Genomic DNA, 23,015 nt, shown 5'->3' with positions numbered 1-23,015 from the left:
GGGCCGTATAAAGGAGAGGAAGGGTGAGATATGTTGTACTACTTGGCCTCTGACTCAGGTCGTTTTCTGCATCATTCATTTTCCACAAAACAACAAAGCATCACAACACACACACGTTCTGCATGCTCCCTGACACACATAACACAAGGGGTCTCCACACATTACATTTGCCTTTAAATAATTAATATTATACATTTACATATGAGTTTATGTTCACATTTTACTGTTAAGGATTCCACACAATTATTAGTAATTATCAATCACAGGAAAACAGCTGTTCATTTCAACAGGTCACTTCAACTATGCGTCTGTTAATCTGGGGCCGGTTTCCCGAAGCCTTCTTAGAGCCTTCTTAACGCTACGTCATTCGTAACCCCTACGTAGAGTTCCTACTTAACATTTCGCCTGTTTCCCGAAACGTTCTTTGCTACGAATCTCTTTCGTACGTCCTACGTTGGTAAGGTTGGTCTGGAGCGCCCTCGGAGCCTTCTTAGATCTACCGTAGGGGTGTTTCAGCTCTCACTTGTGTCATTTAACTAATAAATCTGACTGTATTTCATATCAAACGGACACAGCGATGACTGTATTTAATAACAAACTGTTAAAAACGATCCAACTGTATTGTATATCACGTAGCCTATATTTAAAGTAGGCTATTTGATATTTTAGCAGAATACCATTCACAAAGTGTTCAAACTATATGAACAAGTACTTTTTAGTCATCTAACTGACTTGCATTAACTGAATGGATGCGATGTCCGTCAATATGAAAATACTTTATACGTGATACACTATAGCCTGCAGTCGGATCGTTTTTATCAGTTTGATATTTCATACAGTCATTGCTGTGTCCCTTTGATATGAAATACAGTCAGATGTATAAGTTTAATGACACAAGTGAAAGTCCCTACGATCGGTGTGGCATCGCCAGAGATACAGACCCCCACATATCCTTCCGTTAAAGCACCATGCACCATGCGTAAAACGGACACAAGTGACATCCCTGTTGCGCATGGAACTGCCACATATTCGTGAAGAAAATAATTGCTGGAAACAATCTTAATCTTAATCTCCTCCGCTGTTTCTATATTTTCTATATATTTTTTAAAATCAGTATAGGCTATGGTAGTATGTTGTCTCCGGGGCTGCAGCTGGATACTATTGAGAACCTCCGAACTGTGTTCCACACGGCTCGTCTGGCTCAGCTGACAGCAGCCGGGCAGAGTTTGTCGGATCCTCCGGCTCAAAAACATGTAAACGTGTGAAAAAAATTATTAATAATCAATTAAAGCTTACCTTAAAATAAGTGTGCCATGTTAATGTTTATTGTATTTAGGATTTTAGCTCATTTGGACGCTGTTTTGTTCGTCTGTTTTTATTGATATAGGCTATTGGCGATATTATATCTACTTTCAGTTTCCTTACTGACCCACCACGAAACGTGATTAGTGTTCTTAAAGATACTTAGATTATAAAACAAGAGGTCCAAAACACAGATGATGGTTAAACAAACTAATTTATGACTTTATATTACACTAGAAATGCACGGGTAGATTTGATTACGCAGCATAAAGAGAACGCTGGCACTTCTAGTGTTAAATACATGTTTCTGCCTTGAAGAATTTCTAGCAATCTTTTATTCGCAAAGACTGCAATACGTTTTATAATATAGCCTAGTGTTGTCATGCAGCTGCGCATGAAATGAGCAGGAAATGGAAAATCGAACTCTGAGCAATCGATTTCAGCAGTGTACGAACTACGTAAGGAGTGCTTCTCCTAAGAGACCGTTCGGGAACCACGACTACAGAGGTAAACAACTTTGGTAAGTCATAACGTAGGAGTCTTCGTAGCTCGCTAAGAGAGGACGTTATCGGGAAACCAGCCCCAGGACAGTTAATCTGTTTCAATATACAGCCTTAAAAATCACATCAGTGCGACTGGTGATTATTTGTAATGATTTACACCTGTCCCGTTACTTAGTGTGTTTTCTTGACACCATTTCATTCTGACAGGCTTGTGTGTAGAAGTGTATTGTATAGCTAGAAGGAAAGGAAGAAGGGTGACATAAAGGCATCAAAGCAGCCCTCTCCACCCCACCACCTCTTAGGGGGTCAACTCAAAGAGATGAGTGAACCATAGAACACTTGAATCCAGGTTAACGGCAGCTTGGGACATGGAAGGTTCCGTTCATATAATGCATGAGCACATTCTAAAATGGACACGGTTCAGTAGAAGGCTTTTTGCAGCTTTATATGCATCAATATGTGTTAAATCATGCCATATTTTATACTTATGAGTGCATCAAATTATCTTTCACTTACTACCGAATTAAAATCGAACATACAGGGGAAGTGGTAATTATGTCTGGGTGAAAATGAAGTATGACCATATGATTCATGTCGTGACAATGTGGTGATATTGGGATATCAACTAATACTGTATAGATTAACAGTTGTAAAACAATGAACTGAAAGAGAAGTTTCAAATCACCAGAATAATTCTAAAAGTCAAATCCGTTCCCTAACCTGAGAACAAGTCTCTTAGATCATTATCATGTCTGTTTTTCTTTTTTTTTTTTTTTTAACCCTTAGGGCCCGTTGGTCCATTTTACGGACATTTCATTTTTCTTTTTTTGGATAATTTTGGCTGTGTTCATGCATATGGCATGAAAACTGGTAAGGAAGTGTATTTTTATATGATAATGTTATTTCCAGCTCAGCTCCTACAGTAAGGCTAAAATACACTGTATACAAACAAGAGTTACATTCAGACTGCTAAGGTCCATAAAACGTCCATTAACACCCATTCAAACACCATTTTTTCAACACACTGCCATTAAAGCATAATTGATGCATTTTTTTATATCTGGGTGTCAATCTGGGCTTCTACCTTGGAATTGATCATTTTTACTACTCTCCACCATGTTACGTCATTATGACCATATTTGGCATATGGAGAAAAAACAGGCTATTTCCACTAGATAGCACTGTCACAATCCCCCCTTCCTCTCCCTTTAGCTTTAACCCTGAGGAGTGTGTGTGTGTGTGTGTGTGTGTGTGTGTGTGTGTGTGTGTGTGCACGTGTGTACGTGTGTGTGTGTGTGTGTGTGTGTGTGTGTGTGTGTGTGTGTGTGTGTGTGTGTATCCATGACCTATGACATTATGAGCAAAAGGCTAGTGGTTTTCAAGTGGCACTGTTTTCATTTACTCTGAATCCTCCTCCAGAGCTGGGATGTTTCCTCTGACTTTCAGTAGTGGAGAATTCAGTTGGCCCCACCAACACCCATACACAGAGATATACTCCTGCAGCCACTGGAATGGTACAGGGACCCACCTGTTACGCGTTAATGGAGGTTTCAGACACAGTGGTTGCGTTCCGAATCTCATACTCTTTCTTTTTTCTATTCTACATACTACATCCGACGATAAAAATAATCTAGTTAGGATGCAGTAGGCATACTATTGGGACATACTTTACTCTCTTATTTCATCATAACATTGCGCCTTGATCTTGCCTCTTGCTTTTATATCCGTCGCATCCCCGTTTGTTTTCATATGGAGGCTTCGTCGATGTTACGTCACTTCACGTGCGCACTGGATTGTGGGTCAGAATCGCCCAAATAGGATGCACTTTTCAACACTAACAATCTTGGCCGCATGAAGTAGGACATCCGGGTACTTCTAACCATCCTAAATCTGGCCATAAGAATCGGGACATCCTAAATCTTTTTTCTACATACTATATAGTAGAAAGTATGCGATTCGGAACGCAACCATTGTCTGTGTCAGATTCCTATTACTCGCTATCAGAATCAGACTCCATCACTGTTTCCAAAGCTTTATGTACTTCTTGTGTAAAGGCTCCCTCCATATTGCCAGGTAAGAAATAACTAGTTCCACAGTTTGCTTTGTATAAACTCTGGTTTCAATGGCAGCTGTGTAAACAGCTCAACGACTTGTTATGTGTCTCTGACGGCTGCACCTTTGATGTGATTGAAGATGGCCCATGTTTTAACTTATTTGAAGCAGTGCACTGCACATGCTTGTGTGTATGGACCTCAGGTAGGTGTGTGTGCTGTGCATTTATACAAAGTCATCTTTAGAGGGATTTTGAACCTCTGCATGAAAAACTACACATGGAACAGAGTGAATGAAAACAGTGCCACTTGAAAACCACTAGCCTTTTGCTCATAATGTCTAGGTCATGGGGATACACACACACACACAGTCTCTCTCATACACACAACTTTATTTAGCCAATGATGTCCCTGTTACACTGTTCTTGGCCCGTTCACTGTTCACTGTTCACTTCTGGATAACAACAAAAAGAGTGGAAAATGTGCATGGACTGCAGGTGAGGTTCTTTTCCTAACACAAAAATTCAATTTATGATTAGTACTGATGTTGGTTTAAAATTCAAGCCTAAAAAAGTTGGAAAAATATCGATGTATAATATTTTTTATAGCTACCTTTTTCAAAAGTCCATTTTACGTACCTTAGCGGTATGAGTGTCAGTTTATTACACTGTACAAAAAATAATAATGCCTAAATATCTGTGTTGCTGCTCAGCATTGACATATCCCAGGCCTAATAATTCAATACAAAAAAAATTAGTTTGCATGTAGTCTATTGAAAATAATAAACATTTTCAGTTTTTTCCTCCAAAATACGATGTCATCATGACCAAAACCTGGCAATTAAAGGGTTAACATCTTTTAAAATTCATGGCTATTTTATATTAATAGTTAGGGCAGATGTAGGGGAAAACAATTGGCAAAAAAAAGTTAAAAAAAAGATTGTATAACATTTTTTATAGCTACCTCAATGAAATGTCCATTTTACGGACCTTAGCGGTACGAGTGTGAGTATTTGACACTGCACAAAAAATAATAATGCCTGAAAATCAGTTTTGCTGCTCATCATTGACACATCACAGGCCTAATAATTCAACACAAAAAAAATGAGTTTGCATGTAGTATATTGAAAATATTTCAGTTTTTCAGTTTTTTTCATCTAAAATACGATGGCATCATGACCAAAACCTGGTATTTAAAGGGTTAACATCTTTTAAAATTCATGAATATTTTATATTAATAGTTAGGGCAGATGTAGGGGAAAAGAATTGGCAAAAAAAAAGTAGAAAAAAATTAATGTATAATATTTTTTATAGCTACCTCAATGAAATGTCCATTTTACGGACCTTAGCGGTACGAGTGTGAGTATTTGACACTGCACAAAAAATAATAATGCCTGAAAATCAGTTTTGCTGCTCATCATTGACACATCACAGGCCTAATAATTCAACACAAAAAAAATTAGTTTGCATGTAGTATATTGAAAATATTTCAGTTTTTCAGTTTTTTTCATCTAAAATACGATGGCATCATGACCAAAACCTGGCATTTAAAGGGTTAACATCTTTTAAAATTCATGAATATTTTATATTAATAGTTAGGGCAGATGTAGGGGAAAAGAATTGGCAAAAAAAAAGTAGAAAAAAATTAATGTATAATATTTTTTATAGCTACCTCAAGGAAATGTCCATTTTACGGACCTTAGCGGTACGAGTGTGAGTATTTGACACTGCACAAAAAATAATAATGCCTGAAAATCAGTTTTGCTGCTCATCATTGACACATCACAGGCCTAATAATTCAACACAAAAAAAATTAGTTTGCATGTAGTATATTGAAAATATTTCAGTTTTTCAGTTTTTTTCATCTAAAATACGATGGCATCATGACCAAAACCTGGCATTTAAAGGGTTAACATCTTTTAAAATTCACGACTATTTTATATTAATAGTTAGGGCAGATGTGGGGGAAAAGAATTGGCAAAAAAAAAGTAGAAAAAAAATAATGTATAATATTTTTTATAGCTACCTCAATGAAATGTCCATTTTACGGACCTTAGCGGTACAAGTGTGCCTAATATTATAACGGGCCCTAAGGGTTCTATTTCTTTGTTTTGCTTTTGTTTGTTTGTTATTTATTCATCTATTTTTTTATTGCATGTTCGAAATAAAGACAATCAATCAATTATATTTGGATGTAAAGCATCTGCTCAGACCCTGTACGCACCTGTTGATAGCACACTGTGTGTCAAAAAAAGGCGAATTTAGTAACTGAAGACCATCAAAAGAATTTCATTTTCGACTGCAATATTTGTATCCTCATTATACCCGGTTAGCTCTGAAGTGTGACATTCAGACACATGGGATATCTGCTTTACACAGAAGAGACAGCCGTGGCCACACACACACACACACACACACACACACACACACACACACACACACACACACACACACACACACACACACACACACACACACACACACACACACACACACACACACACACACACACACACACACACACACACACACACACACACACACACACACACACACACAGTGAACACGCCGCTTCAACCTCCTACACTAACAAGCTTGTGAGTCCATCCCCGCAGAGTGGCATATTTTTTCTATAGAAATGACTGTTGTGTGCATGGGGGTTGTGTAGGGACGGCCCTGCATAGTGCCAATGTGCCACTGTATAATAAGCACTACTTATTTTAGATTCATTATCGCCAACCAGTGCCCCTGCATCACAGAACATTTCAGCAAATTGGCTCTGAGATAGACAGTAATAAGAGAGTATAAGAAAGACAGGCAGTGAGTGTGAGTGTGTGTGTGTGTGTGTGTGTGTGTGTGTGTGTGTGTGTGTGTGTGTGTGTGTGTGTGTGTGTGTGTGTGTGTGTGTGTGTGTGTGTGTGTGTGTGTGTGTGTGTGTGTGTGTGTGTGTGTGTGTGTGTGTGTGTGTGTGTGTGTGTGTGTCACTGTGCCGACCTTAAACAGAGAAAAACAGACAACTCGTGTTGCCTAGCAGGGTACATGTCAGAGGTGTGTGGACTCTAATGATGTTTGTTTTCAGCATGACCTTCAAAAATGTAGCGTTTGTACAGTATGTAACATTGTTCAAAACGAATGTACATGCCATTTGGCCCTTTCTGCCCCTTTCTACATTACAGCTACTCTCACCAATGAATTGGTTGCTCTGCCTTTGTCCTTTAGAACTGGACAAAAAGGTTGACATAATGCTAAGCTACATGTCAGCCAATTAGGAAAGAAGAGAGTATGCAAGATTAAAAAAAATTATTAAATAAAAAAACAGAAGACAATAAAAACAGAGCTCTAGTGGTAAAACTTTCTCTGCTTTGCAAATGGCATACTCTGTCTGTTTTCTAATCTACATACTACAGCTGACCATAAAAAAGTATCTAGTTAGCATGTAGTAGGCATACAATTGGGACACACTTATACTTATTTATTTAATCTTAATATTGCGCCTTGATCTTCCCTCTTGCTTATATATCCGTCTCATCGCTGGTTGTTTTATCTGTTGATGTGACTTCTGGTGCGCACAGGATTTCCACACTAAAAACCTCGACTGGATGTAGTAGGACATCCGGGCATTTTTTAAGCATGCTAAATCTGACCACAAGAATGGGGACATCCTAAATCTTTTCCTACCATACTAGCAGAAATTATGGGGATTGGAACACAGGGTATGTCTTGAAATGAGATATTCCTCTAAAGGGTCTAAAGAATTCTCCTTAGCTTGCAGCAGAGGGTGCCAGTACATCACAAACATACCATATGAATGGCCACATATTCAGCAGAAAACTCCAGTCAAGTTTTACTAACCTAAAAAACACCAAACAAAGAAAATTCCTTTTGCTCAGGATTTAATATTCCCATCCACTACACTGTGTGTGTGGACTGCACATGATCTAGACATGCTGGCTTTACTCCAAGGAAACCATATAGTGGTGTTTGAAATGGTGACTAATAATCAACTCATGATCACTGACAAGTCATTTTAGTTCAAATTCAACTTTGTGACGGTAATTGGCGGGGGCTTCCATACATGAAAAGACGTCAAATAACTTCCCCGCAGCTTAGAACATATTCATTATGAGCTTAGGGTTTGCAAGAGTGTTTCTGCACTGCACAGTATAGGCAGAAAGAGTATACACTGAGGTGAATAGAATATTTAATTTGGAACACTCTTAGGCTACATTTATACGACAAAGGTCTCGCTAAAAAATGTAAAGGTTTTCTCCGCTGATCACAGTAATGGTGCAGATGAGACACCGTGCAACAGATCTATACAGGAGAGTTAATACATTTACAGAGATAACAACACAAACACAGCTTGGTAATCCGCTTCTCTGTTATGTTGTCTTCTAACTGGCATGGGGCTACTTTGACAGAAAATGTTATAGGCCTACGCATGTGTGGAGTGAAACCGTGGCGTCAGCGTTATCACAGGGAATGGCTTTGCTATTTACATGGTGATGCTGGAGTTCCATTTATAAAGAAAAAAATTGTATCAAAAGTTTACGTGTTCAGCCTCTCAACGTGCTTTTGTCGCATAAATGAACGGCTCAAAGCGGAAAGATAAGTTTGCCTTTATGTTAAAATCGTTACCGTATAAATATATAGACGTTTTCTGGAATATTGAACATTTTTAGTCCCTAAAAATCCCGTGGCAGACGATGCCCAGAGTCCGGGTAAATCACAGATGGCTCTTCCTCTCTGTCGTCCCTGGGGGGAGGGAAGGGGCAAGAGGAGAAGCAGGCTGATAGACTGCCACCCTCCTCAGCCCAAAGAGCTGGCACTCTACAGAGGAGAGAGGAGGCTGGCCTTACCCGAGGGTTTCCTCTGAGAAAACCCCTCTCCATCTGCTCATCTGGGCCAAATCTGACTGTAAACACATTTCACTATTTCCTTTTTATATACTCAACTGTATGTGAATCTGAGTTTGTGACGGGAATACAGCCTTTGTATGTTTATTGGGGTGGTAGGATGGCCTACAGGAAAGAGGGGTCGACCAGTAACCGTGAAGTTTGATCTCTGGACAGGGACAAGGGTGTTAGTAGTAAAACTAGTGGTGGCTGCTATTACATTTATGGTGCCCACCATCTCTAAACTGCTCCAGGGGTGCAGCCCAATGACCCCCTTCTGGAGAACTGCATGTTTGTGTTAGAGATGTAGGGGTTAGCAAAAACTTAATTTTGATTGCCATGTGTGTGACTTAAATTGTACATGTGTGTTAATTGACAGTAAATTACTTAACATACTGTAACAATGTTTATTTCAGAAAACACAATATCTACACATTTGTCTTAGGTGTGTGCCACTTAAATCAAGAATTGTCAAACTGAAACCAGGGGGGATGCTCCTGGTGTAGTGGTTAAAGCGGAACCAGAAAAGAATCCATTTCTTTTCAGGCAGTACATTGTTACTTTTATCTGTAACTGTGCACCTTCCTGTCCTGTGGTTGTAAGGTTAGAGGATGAATGGTGCTTCTTTAGCCCTGGATCCCCGGAGCCCATGTGCCTGGGCAAGAGGAGAGCTGGTTCAGATGGAGGCTTGGTCTGATGGAAGTAGTAGTAGCTCGAGGCTGAGCTCCAGGTAAAGCCACAATAACTCTTATCCACCTTCCCATTCAGATCTGTATGTATTGAAGTGGAGGTGCAGTGCCACGTTCACAGAGACAGTGTTGAATGTGAGACAAGCTTATTTTCTTTTTAAATGGAACAACAGTATCTTGCTGCAGGGTGTTTGCATTGTAAGTGCATGCACTGCCATGGAATGGAAAGAAGCTGTTGTGATGTAATCTCTCTCATATTTGGCTTAACTCTTTCTCTCTGCATCCTAACAGCTTGTTCAGAGGCACAGACATATCACTGACAGTAGGCAGAGAAAAACAACAGGATATTCTGGTCCTCTAGTCCCTCAATGCTGCTGTTTCCATGGTTCCATGGATCAGTCAAAGGGGAAATACAGGGCAGTATGTGCCGATATGTCAGGATCAGGCTACATTCCTTTATGTAAAAGTACATTATCAAACTCATTTTCACACATTGAGCACCGTAACAGAAAGTTAAGAGAAGGATTTTTGATTGTAAAACTTAGATCTTACCTGATGTTTCACACATCAGTAATCCTTTTTACATGATTCCAAAGTTTTCTTTTTTTATATAATTTGTTTGCCAAGGTATGTCTATATACCTTGCTCAGACTCGTATATGCATCCAATCTGTGATTACGTGACATAGTTTACAATAGGCTAAGGCATATCCATCCAATGTGCAGTAAGGAAGTAAAAGAGTTATCTTGAAATCCAATCTTCTGGCTAGAGATAGTCTACTACAGTGTACAAGCTATGAGCTAAATACTATTGCCACTGCGGCTGCACACCTCACACACACACACACACTTTCTGTTTGGCGTTCTGAGACGTTAAAAGGGTAGCGCATGTAAGAGGAAGGGGAGGAGTCTTCCGACAGAAACCACCATCAGCCCAATTTCAACTTTCTACGTCCGGTGAACCATAGGCTAGGGATAGCTCATTAGCATAATTTAAATCTGTTGCCAATACATATATCCTGTATATATATATATATCAAAGTTAAACTCTTTATTATTCATGCTTAAAATTGCTGTACTTTCAAGTAAATATCCATAGAAATGTCAAAACCCTTTCAATAAATGAATATCTTATTGCACAGTAGCCTACAGCTAACTTAGTTGCCGCCTGGAGTAAATTACCCTTGTTTGTTGCATCCAACAATGTTTTCATCTTATGCGTTCTTATCTTGCTGGTGTGTATTGCATTTGCAATATTGCTCTTTAGTTATGCAACTTTTTTTCTCACTACCCCAATATAGTCATAAAAGTTCACATTGGACTGGAGATGTAATTTCATACTTAATCTTGTGTCTTGGCTAGTTTTAGACCAAATACTAATACAAGATTTATCTCAAGCACCAGCGCTTTATTTTTCCATGCAAACTTTATGCAAAACAGTCCACATCACTCCATGTTTCACATTCTGATACGATTGCTCCAGACTTAATAGCTCAATTTGCAGTAGGTACAGCTTTCTTCCACACAGACAGGTTTGCGTTCTCTCCACTTCTATTTATTCATTTGTAAGATGTGTGTGTCAGAGATTTATTGTTGAATCGACTAAGGATCTGTTATGGAGTAGGTTAGTGAAACTGAAATCTGAAAAAAGTGTCCTAATGTGGACACACTGGTTCTGTGATAAATACTGTGGCCCTAATCAAAGCACAGGCTACAGATCTTCAGTTGATGTCAGCGGTCCAAAAGGATAAACCATTTTTATTTTTATTTTTTAAAGTTGTTAAAAAAGGGTAGTTATGTATATTCCCTGCCTGTTTTGCATTGGTGCATGATCAATTGTCAGATAATAGCCTATAACTAAGGGATGTATCATCATTTTTTGTGGCCTCTGTCAGTCTTGGTGAATATTTGTGATCACTATACATCTCATGGGTCTAGCATACATTGAGGGAAAATTAATTTGTGTTTTTGGTTTCTGACGGTGTTGACACAAAATAAGGAATGGCAAGGTAAAAAGCCCATTTTGATAAAAAGGATACAAGCTGGAAGGTTGTGTCAAAGCTTAGTTCAGTAGCTTAGTATACAGGTAATACTCATATTATTAGAATATCATGGAAAATTAATTGGAATTGAGGCAAGGATTCATGCAAAAGGGGCTCAAATCAAGTACTGAGTATAGATGATTATACTTTACTTTATAGAGGGCTGACATTTCTGTATTTAAAATCCCTTTTTTATTGATTTCATGAAATATTAAAATGTTCTGATATTTTGAATGTGGGGTTTTCACAAGCTGTAAAGGTGCCAACACACTGCAAAAAGTTCAATATTTTCAACTCCTGCGGCGGCCGCGCCGCGTGAAATACATTGACTTTCTATGTAAACTTGCCGCGCGGCGGTGTGCAGTGTGTTGGCACCTAAAGCCATAATAATCAAAATTATAACAAATCAAGGCTTGAAATATCTCACTTTGCTTGTAATGAGTCTATATAATATATTGTTTTCACCTTTTAAGTTGTATTACTGAAATAAATGAACTTTTGCACGATATTCAAATTTTTCGAGTTTCACCTGTATGTTGGATACATACTGTACATGTAATTTAACTTGCCTAAACATAGGGTTTGTATTATTTCAACATTGCACCCTGTTTTGTCCCACTTCTCAAGAATCACTGATACAATAGTCATATGAGAGGGCCCTTATCAGAAGCAGCAAAGCAGACATCCTGTATGAACATTATCCTCCATCATTACACTCCATTTCATGGCGCTACGTTAAGTTACATCACCAGTGAACTGAGGGTTATCAAAAAATCAGAGACAATTGAAAAAAGGAAACTCTTACTATATGGACAGATGACTAAAAGGATCTGGTCTACCATGCTATCAGACAGAGGGAAATGAGGCGGAAGGCAATGCAAGGGAAATTGATTTTCTTCTTTACCCCGTCAGGGAATGAGATAACAACTTTCTAGCAATGACTCAACCCATGCAAATGTATGAGCTTCCAGATATGTCTCCTCCCCCCAAAGAGATTTCTGTCCATATTCTTTAAAGCCTTGCTCTAAATTCCAATTTGATGAAGCAATACGAATGTTAACTTCAACTTACTCATCATCGGCTCCTATACTTCCAAGTGTGTGAGTCATAAATAGGATTTGTCATGCATTTAAATGGTTTTGGTTGGTAAAAATAAAAAAATAATTAACAAACATCTTTTTTTCCAGTGTTAATTTGTAGAACAGCAGGAGGGTTGCCCTGGTGTCTGGTCAAATGCCAGAATACCAAGAAGAAACCATTAATTTAATTGCTAAGTAGACCTTCTTTGTGGGGTTTGGTTCTGATGAGATTCAATCCAATGACAAATAAATATATATTTTTTAATTAGAATTACAGAATGATATTATCTGTTATTAACCCCACAGATAAGCCAATCAACTGTCCTTCTCCTTGCTTTGTAGGAGAAGTAATAATCGTGTGGACATTACGATTAGATACTTGCTGTTTGCTGAAAGTATTTTCCTGACAATATTTACCTGCCTTTTGCTTTGTTCATTTGGCGACTGGTCATGTAGTTCACTACTGATATAATGAAGGTTTTAACAACTCGTTCCAAGATACATGGTCGGCCAAAAAGTTTAAATTAAATATGTTGTACCTCTTCTCATGAAATGATTGTGATAATGTGATTTATTCTTGATAGATAAAGTGTATATATCCTCAACACTTTATTGATCAATCTCATCCAAACATATCACAGTGAAAATGAAACTATAATTAACCTTTGCTAACTAATTCAGGTTTAAACAAAATTGGGGCAAGCAAGCCATGGCATCTTCTACACCCCTTCTGCATCAAGAAGTTATCTCACTGCAGTTGCCCTGTGTGGTCTCTGGTTGTGGTCTTGCCGCCTAAAGTTGTTCCCAGACCATTCTTGCTTGTTGGAGGCAATAGTTCTCCAGGATGTCCCTGTACTTGATGGCATTGATGTTTCCATCCAGCACCACCAATGGTGTTTCTCCTCCATAATGAATACCGGCTCATACCATCACTGAGCTCCACCTGCTTGACTGGTTTCCTGGATGCAGTCATCACAGAGGTTCTAACCACTTAATCGCCACACCCTTTGTCTTCCATCTATACAGTTAAGGGTAAAGTGGCTCTCATCCATAAAGACAACATGTCGCCAGTGCCCATCTGCAATACCTGTCAGGAGTGGCCATACTCAATATTAGTGAGTGAGTGACATTTGAAAGAGTAATATTGGATGCATGAAATACCCCTTAAATTTGTGTTTCAAGTTCAATTGACCAAGGTGCAAAAAAATAAAAGAAATCTATTGTTCAATACCCCCAATTTTGTTTAAGCCTGTATACACAGTTTGACAAGGTTAATTGTGGTTTAGTTTCCACTGTGATATGTTTGGATGAGATTGATCAATAAAGTTTTGAGAGGATATACAATTTATCCGTCAAGAATATTCACATTGTCACAATCATTTCATGAGAAGAGGTCAAAAATATTTGATCCCAACTTTATAGGCGACCGTGTAGTTTAAGTCAATCTGGGACCAATCACTACGAGGCAGTGTGTAAATCAAGGCACCTGCCCCATTTGAAAGTAAATTGGGTTGAAATGATTTTTCCACTTAAAAATACTATCTGATCAAGGTGGATAGGAATATTAGCTGTAGTTTTGTAGCTGTGAACACATACAAAAGCTACGATCAAGCCCAGCAAAATTGGTTAATTAAAGGAACAAGCAGGAGTAGTCTGCAAAACTAGGTCAGAATACAGTAGACTGAATATTAAAAAGGTTCCAACAAAACCGAGGGAAAATTCTAAAAATGTATTTTATGTTTGCTTTATACTGTATCTCACCCCCCCCCCCCCCCCCCTCCCAGACATTCCTCATTAAATATGGACTGGTAATATCTGGATATGATCCAAGTATGAAACAACTATTGTTTTTGAACCAGTACAGGCTTTAATCACTTGTAAAAAAAAAATCTATTTTAGCACAATTAAACTGCTGATTGTAGCTCTTACACTGTGCTTACATATATTAAAGAGGCTCAGTGTTGATTGAGTGGGAGTCGGGAAAAGAGGTTTACCTTTACCTTTACTTCAGTACATTTTACACAACACCTTTACTTGTGAAAAGTCAAGGAAACCTAAATTTAGGTAAAATTGGTTGAACACCATATTTAAATTAAAAGCAACTGTTGGCTTCATTGAGATGCGGGTGGGGCCAGACTCTATGATCTTATCATCTAAGCTCTCCTGAGGAAACATTTGGGAGACAGCATGAACTATGAGGGGCACACGCTGTGTAAATACCATCCACCATCCTTTACTTAAACTGGAGATACTTTAACAGTCAGGGTTGCCCCCACATGGGAATATTTCACAAGGTGAGCCTGTGGTGCTCCCATAAATACTCCACTATCCCAGCCAGGACCTGCTCCCCGACCTCCTTTTTTACAACCAAAGCAAGGTAGGGAGGACCAGTAGAAAACTCATGTCAGCAGAGCTTTGTGTGTGTGCGTGTGCGTGTGTGTGTGTGTGTGTGTGTGTGTATGTGTGTGTGTGTGTGTGTGTCAATTTGTTGGTGTGTGTCAAATCTGCAACTGGATATGAGACAGGCCATTGAGCCCCACCTGTAATCCGGTAAGAGTATTTGTGTATGTCCGTGTGTCTTTGAAACACACACACACACACACACACACACACACACACACACACAGAGGTAAAAGTGTGACTGCTGTGCTGGAGTGCTCTGCCTGTGACAGGGGCTGGACAGCTTTGATAAAAGCTTCTTCAAACACCTGCAGCCTCCTGCCCAGCTCTGACTGAAAGCTCAGATGAGCCTGGGCCTGGGCTTTAAGTGGGGCCACACTTACCTTTAAAGTGCAGAGTCAGACACTTAATTTTTTAGTAAACTGAATGTGAGGGTTTGTCAAGAGTGAGGGCCAGCGTCTGGTTGGACAGTGACTAGTGATAGCTTTTCTTTTTTTTTTCATTGCTCTGGCTTCCTGCAGCTGCTACAGAGGTTTCACTGAGACAGTGCAATTGAATGAGGCATGGGCCGATAATCGTTTTCCAGGTATACCGCGGTTTGAGAAGTCAAGGTTTCAAAACCGCTATTATTTTCCGTCATATATTTATTAGCGCCCCTCTAACCCTAGCCCTAACCCCCCCAGATGTTAAGTTCTTTAAGTTCTGAATATTCCTGCATCATAACCTTTACTAAATGAGCAATGTGTAGAAAGTTAGCATGTCTCTAATCTTCAGAATGTTGTTTGAAAATATAAAGATTGTGTTCAGCTGAAAAATAAGAAGTTAATTTCTTTACCTAGACATTGATACCGTGATAACGTGATACCGGCCAATGAGTACGCCAGTGCAAATAAATGACTGGGTTTTACAGTCATTCCAGTGGGGTAGTCCAGCCCCTTCACTCCTCCTGCCCATCCCCCCCTAGAGAAAAGTAGTTGTGGGGTGTGAATGTGCTGTCAGAGGGAAGAATCAAGTCTCCTGGTACAAAATGCAAGTTCTTGGTTAAGATAGGCAGAGATTTGAAAGGCTGAGGCATACATGTTGCCGTAGTAACATCTCATGGCAACATGCTAAAAATATCTACACGGCAATATCGCAATATTTCATTTTGTGGCATAGGGGAGAACAGGGTAATCTGAGCCACTTTTTACATTTGCTCCCCTCTAAGCGAGCTAAAATTATTTATCACTCAAATTTACACATTTCCCATTAATTCAGGATGTTTCCTAGAAATGGGCATTAGCATAATTTTTTCAAGACAAAGGGCAGTGAAAATACGATTGTTTAAAAAAAAGTTGTGATGTGGCTCACTTTACCCCAGCTGTGGGGTAAACTGATCCACTTACTTTTTCCACTCTGAAACTACCATAACAACACATATTGTAACAGTAAGAATCCTGAAAGCTAGCCACACATTCCAGAACTAATGTCGGACTAGTAAAAGAATGATGGGGTTTGGTCAATTAAGCAAAGCTAATTTTCTAAACACTTGAAAGTAACTCTGAACAAAATACAAAATCAAATACAACATATTATAATTCAAAAGGTTTTAATAAGATTCAAATGAAATATAGAACCAGTTAAATTAGAACACAGTCTGGGGGTCAGAACACAAGACCCTTAGAGCCAGCTAGTGTCTGGGGGTCAAAGCATAGGAAAATCAGAACCAGCGAGAACAGCCTGGGACTCAGAACACAGGAGAAGACCCAACTGGATTATAACATCAGCCTGTCATACTCTTCAACTAGGCCTACTCTACATTCCAGCCCTGAAGGCTACAGGGAAAGATGAGAAGGTGCTCTTTCTGTGTGGTTGCCCCAAGTCATCTTCCTGGTGTATTTCCTTGGCATGATGGCTTTTCTACAATGTGTATGACATTAAAATAAAACATATGTCATGTAATATTACATTAAAATATGTTTAAGACTAAACTTAACTTGTGCCTTATGGTGGGGGAAAGTGAGACAGTGGCTCACTTTCCCCCACAGCATTTGGCTCACTTTCCCCCAACACCACAATTTGAGAAAAAACTACCTCTCTTAGCATTTCAGGCTAATCTTCAGTTATCAGCATCACATGGTTTCATATGTTGGTAGTTCATCAACACGTATGATAGAAGTTTTTCTACGTGAATACATTTGCTTTGGCACAACAGTTGATTAAGTTGACAGCAAGAAAATTTACTTTTACATGCAAAATACCTATTTTGGTGAAAAAAACATGCTTACCACAGCACCATGAGGTCCTCTCTTTCAGGGCCAATGGGAAATGAGAGGGGCTTGAAAACATATATCTCACATGACCACAAATATTTTCCGTTGCCTAGATACAAGGGGTGGCTCACATTACCCGATGCCTCAGATTCCCCCGTTCTCCCCTATGTATCGTATTGTCAGCTCCAAAAATTGATATTTGGAGAAAAAAATATCAGTGTGGTTATTTGCCCTGAATTGCAATGGTTTGAATCTGAATTAAAGTTTTGAATTTAATTTGTTTTCACTTCATTTGTCCACTGAATTATCAAGAGCATGCTTTGAGCTGTATCAAGACCACCCAGAGTGTACACAGCAACTTCTTATTCAGCTGTGTTCTTACATGTTCAGAGAACTGTGTGGAATATCGCAATGTGTATCATATTTCAATACATTATAACCCATGTATCTTGATGTGAATTGTTTGAGGAAATCAGGAATACACCGTCGTGCTACAACAACCCATCTACACACTAGTTACACACAGCAAGCCCTCAGATGCCTTTGAATGTTTAGCCATGATAGCTGCCACGTGAGTCACAAAAACACAACACAAGCCTTGGTGATTGGATTGGATTTGATCCAGTGCTATAAACCTCCACTGTGACAGCAACAGTGATCACTCAAACCAGACGTTAGTGCCAGTTGGAAACAGTTAGAGGACTGCTTTCATTTTGTTTAGAATAATTCAGTTGTTTATTGTATTATGTTATCATACGAGTGTATTAATATTCAGAATGTTATATATGTTTAAAATATATATATATATATTGAGTTCAGGCTGGGAAAAATTACTTATTTTTTTACCCAGACATGTCAAAATAACCATTTTGAGAGCTGTTATCTTAAAAACATGAAACTTGTATTTTTGCTTTAGGTTATCATACCGTCAGAGTATCATTCTGGCCCATGCCTATAGGCTAGAGTTGAGTCTAGGTAAGACACTGATACTGAATGAGGGGCCACTCACACTAGGGCCGCGGCCCCGTGCCCAAACTCATTTGCATACTAAAGTATAGAACGTTTGGCTTAGTGTGACCACGCCAACCGTATTCCAGCACGGAACAGCCCCTTGGCCACGGCACACCTGGGAGAGGTGTGCCGTGGCCAAAGTACAGATGCTAATGAGATGACACGTGCAAAAGCAAGCGCACAGGCGGCGACAAGCAAGCGCACAAGCAAGCGCACAGGCGGCGTTCCTGACTTGAATTTATTAAGGATGCATTGTCCGTTTACGTCCGCTGCCTTTCTAGTCGGCACCAGAATTTCCCACCACTTGGACTGTAGCTACATAAAATGTGTGAGAATTAACGTGTGTGTAGGCCTAGGTGTGGGCTAATAAAAGAGGGAGAGAGCTAAATAGGTGAGCGCAGAAAGCAAAGCAAAAAGGTTTTCGTGTTTACTCACATTCGTCTGATGATTTTTTTCTTTTTCCTCCCGTCAGCTGTCATAATACTGTCTTTACGCATGGCGGTGGAGACGAACCCAAAACAACACACAACGGGACTCTGCGGCCCGGTGATAAGGAAACAGTAGCCTACACTAAGGTTTAACAAGAAACTTTATAAAGACACTTAAAAAAAACGATCTCTGCCCATACAAAAAGTTCTGACTTGGATTACTTGATGGAGCGATCGATGTGTATAAAACCATCCGGTACGTATGGTCTGATGACGGGCTGTTATATTAATAAGAAACAGCGTGCTGCACAAATATAAGACTGTTCACCGCGACCTATTACGTCAAAGCTACATTTGAAAAAAAAACAATAGATTAAGGATTCTCGTTGCTCTAATTTGGAAGTGGAATATTTGATGCAAATTTTCCCGGATGAAAATATTCACAAACAGTCGTATAGCCTACAAGTAGACTACGCTCCGAATCCTAAACGCGCACGGTGACGTAGGCAAGGTGCAATCGTGCCCAGGCCACGAGCAGTGTGACCACGGGCCAGCGGGAGGAGTGGGGAGGGGGGGGGAATCGTGCTGAATCTTCCTGCAGCACGGAACAGGCAAACGGCCCTAGTGTGAGTGGGCCCTGATACTCCAGCCTGTGGCAGGCCTAAGGCACAGTGCAGCTGCTTAGAGCTTCTCAAGGAAAATGCTCTTCAAACCCCGGGGCTACACATAGCACTCAGCACAGCATTACCCACTCCCACCTGGACCTGAGATCACAGCTCTTTCTCACAGCTTTAGGTGTGACTGACAAATGGGGACAGCTGTGAAGTTGTGGCAGGTTTTCACTTTATACTCTTTAAAAAAATACTGTCTTGTCAAGATTCAATATGGATTATTTGTCATATTCACAACACTTACAGCAGCAGTCATTGACAATGAAGTCCCACAATGCTATATCGAAGAAGAAACACACAAGTGAAGTGAGCAACACCTGAGACACAAATAAACCAATGTCCTCAGTCCTATGCTGGTGAGATATTCAGAACCCAAAAACAAGCCACCATGTGAACCTCGGTACGAAGTCAAAAGGAAGCACCTACTAATTCCAAAGAATTACTCATAAAAAGGCTCATAAAAGACAATCAATCTCAGTTCCAATAACCACTAGCTGCTATTCCCATTAAGCTATACTGCCTTCTAATGAGCCAATATAACACTGCAAACAGCTGAAACTCCTGATGCCAGCATCACACTAACTCCAGGGCTCATTTCATGTGTTGGATAACACAGGATATCATGGTGCAAACTACTAGGAAAACTAACTTATATTACCATGCATATTTGTGAGACAATTTTCAAAAAGTATGCTTTTGATTGATTAATGATTATGTTTAAGCATAAACAGAGTCCTCCAACCTCAAACCTTTGCACTGAAGCAACTTGGTGCACATACAGTATGTTTCAGTCTTGATTTGATTGTGGACATTTTCTGCTGTGTTGAAGCAATAGATACAATGTTATACAGTGTAAGACACTCAACTGAAATGGCTGACAGTAAATAGAGTATAATAGTCATGGCCTTCAACTACAAACTGAGCTTAGACTTCTACTATGGATGTTTGAATGGTTGGGTTAAAGGAACTGTCAGATTAAAAGCATTTCACTGGCTTAACATGAGTATTTAACTAGACAAACGTGAGTTGGCTTTTATTTTGAAATAGCAGGAAGTTAGCAGGCGACGTTACTTCCTCAATCCCCACTCGCGGCAATATGGAGGATGCAGCTGCGGCGGTGGGTTAACTTTAACGACTAACCAGCTGCAGCCTGAAGTTACTGTATAGGCTAACTGTCAATATGCGGCCAAACGCACTCACGTCATCTTGACTGGATTCCTGTCGGATATTAACCATGACTCCTGTGTTCCCTGCTCTCCTGAGTCATGTCGAAAAAGTATTCCATTGTTTTCTGAAGCAGTAGTAGCCCTGTTTGTGGACGTCTATCCATCAAAACTATGACGTAGGTCCTTAGCAACGGTCATTATACCCTTGACAGCGGTTTTTCTTGCTGGAAATAACAGACCTGTAGAATGCTGTGATTTACATAGGATTTTCAAAGTGCCATGTAATAAGTTCTGTCAACGAATTCCACTGTATGCAGTCTGTGCTTCCAATCTCATGGTTCAAACCATTTGTGTTATATCTTGTAATACAAAATCTGACTTCAGTTTACAAGTAATACAAGTCATACACAAACATTTTATTTGCACTTTGTTATTATGTTATTGTAGCATTCAAGAACCTTTTTTCTCTTAATTAAACTTGAATGTAATGTACATTTTTTCTGACATTGTCATTTGAAGCTATTTTATTTAGGCCTATTTATTTTATGTAAATGTATGTCATTAGACAGGAGATTTTGAAAAACAAAGAGAAGCTGTCCGAGCTCCACCAGACTGCTGTTCAGGTTGAGGAATCCGGCATTCTTACATGTTTGGTAGCTCAAATAAATATGATGTAAATTCAATCAGAGCGTCTTCCGTGTCTGGAATTGCATGTATTCTTGAGTCTATAAGGTGAAAATAATATAATAATATAAGATAACCTTGTTTGACTTGTGAAATGGGGGACTTAAAGAACATTTTGATTTTGGCTGTACTATACTAGGTACTTGTACTATATTAACTGGGTTAAATATAATTGCATTACTAAAAAGACTAAAATACAAATGTCATTGACTAAGACTAGACTTAAATGTCATCAGTTTTTGTTGACTAAGACTAGACGAAAATAGTCCCAGATAATTCTGACTAAGAGAAGACTAAAAAGCTCAAGACTTTTAGTCAACTGAAACTTGACTAGACTAAAAAGAGTTTAAACGTGACTAAGACTAATAAAAACTAAAATGACAGTTTGACACAAAGACTAGACTAAACTTAAAACAGGCCGCCAAAAACAACACTAGATAGGACCAACTGAGCACATAAATCAATTGTCAGTTCAATACTCCTATACCTTAAGAGCCTTTGATGAAGTTTTTTTAGTGCCACAAGGCCCACAATACAGTAACTGTCTCCGTAAATCAATGTGGAAGAAGTCTGAATCAGCATTGCAATTTGGAAGAAGTCGAAAAAAACATACCAGCAAAACAAAAACTCCCTTCAATATGATAAAAGAAGAGAAGAGTTATACCCTTTTACCAACAAAAATGAGCGGGTCAACGTGGGTTTTTGAACGCAGATGAACACTGCTTTAAATATAGAGTGTTCCTTTTCCCACTGCCAGCAGACCCCGCTCTGATCTCCAGCTGTGCAGTGAAGTGAACACAGAGAGAGAGAAGAGAGCTTTATTTTAGAGTTTAGCTTTTGACAGTGATCATCATGCTACTGACTTTATTTTAGAATGAATATACTGTAGCAGCCGACCTGAGTCCGCGAGCGCCTCAGAGTTTTTTTATTTATTTGATTCTTTTTACTTGTGTTAGGGATTTAATGTGACGGTGTCATAAGTTCCACACTCTGTGTCATTCTGAATGTATTCTTAAGCAAAGAGATGTAGTAAACATTGTTGTATGAGATGCTGATGAATAATTAAACATGCAGATGTAGGCTGCTGTCCTTAGTAATATTATGATCACCGGTGGTGAACTCGGAGCACGCCGGCACGTTTACTTATGATCAGTCACTCTCTCTCTCTCTGTCTGTCTATTTCTCTCTTTCCTTGCCCCTATGGTCTGCATAATAGCGGATGCCTGCAGGTCCACTCAGTTGTTTGCGGCGCAGGTTTTCCATTAGGTTAACACACTATGGACAAACTAACGGTGATCTGTCTGGTGGAGCAGCTATTATTTAATACATAAAGGCTGTTGTTACTAAACACATGGCGTGATACCTCAGAAATTAGCGCGTTGATCCTGGATTTGTGTTCCCACTGAAAAGCAGAGCAGAGCTGAGTGAGGTGAGAAATAGCCGAGTGTACTGCAAGGTCAGCTGACCCTGATCTTAATACAGGGTGTAACCCTTCACATCGGACAGAAAAGCCGTATCGATGCGGGTCAATGCAGGTTTTTTTGGTCAGTGGGAAAGGGGTGTTAGAGTGTAATGTGATTTGTGACTTGCTACTACTACTTCGGCAGTGGGTAGGGAGGTCGCCTCTGGAGTGCAGGGACGGAGGTTCGATCCCATGCCTGCCCGCCACATGTCGAAGTGTTCTTGGGCAAGACACTGAACCCCAAATTGCTCCCGATGGTTCAGAGAGCGCCTTGCATGGCAGCGACTGCCATCGGTGTATGAGTGTGTGTATGAATGGGTGAATGTGGTAAGAAATGCAAAGCGCTTTGGGGCTGAGAGAATCGGCTAAAAAAGCGTTATAT

This window comes from Ammodytes marinus (assembly GCF_949987685.1).
Source record: "Ammodytes marinus genome assembly, chromosome: 14".
Taxonomy (NCBI): Eukaryota; Metazoa; Chordata; class Actinopteri; order Uranoscopiformes; family Ammodytidae; genus Ammodytes; species Ammodytes marinus.
The sequence above is the reverse complement of the archived record's forward strand: the minus strand, read 5'-3'. Positions refer to the sequence as shown.